The sequence below is a fragment of the Frankliniella occidentalis genome, unplaced genomic scaffold (assembly GCF_000697945.3).
Source record: "Frankliniella occidentalis isolate FOCC.00 unplaced genomic scaffold, Focc_3.1 Scaffold202, whole genome shotgun sequence".
Classification (NCBI taxonomy): domain Eukaryota; kingdom Metazoa; phylum Arthropoda; class Insecta; order Thysanoptera; family Thripidae; genus Frankliniella; species Frankliniella occidentalis.
In genome coordinates this window covers 339,640-340,324 of record NW_026267328.1, presented here as the reverse complement: position 1 = coordinate 340,324, position 685 = coordinate 339,640, and positions in this window count along the sequence as shown.

Here is a 685-nt window from a genome sequence, read left to right as displayed (position 1 = left end):
CGGAAAACTGTAGTTTGTCCGAAAAAAGTGGTACTTTTCGCACAGTTAAACTATAGCTTTTCGTACTTATAATGCAGTTTAAGCATGTTTTCCTGTACTTTAACTGGAGTTTCAGAACACTGAAACTACCATATAGACACACTTCAAACCCTACTTGTGACTTAGACTCGCATGCACTCTATCTGCATTATAAGTTGGGAAAAAACTTAGAAAACTGATGCAGTCAAAAGTGTAGATCCTTCCACCCGGGTATGTATGTATCTGAGTCATAGTCATGACCTCATCGTTGTTCGAGTCAAGTACAACTTCGATCATGTGGCTTTGAAAAATATTTATCAACACGGAACACGGATACCTTTCGTCGGGAACGGGAATAAACTCTTCTTCAGGTAAGGACATCCACAAAGGGAATGTCTAAAAAAAAGTTCTTGAAAAACTTCCTGAGCTTACTATGAGCAGTAGAGTGCAACAAGTGCGCGTACCCACTCCGTCAAATTTCCGTAATTTGTGCGCGACCCCCTGAGCTCACTCCAATGCCGTCAGGGGGCAGCCCAGGGCAGCCCGTCACGTGCGCGGCATGAGGCCCCGGAGGCCCTGCTGGAGGCCGCGACGCGCGGTAATGAAGGCGAGCCAAGGCGTAGGAAGGAGGAAGAAAGGCTGCTCCTCGCGGTGCGGCAGGGCGCAG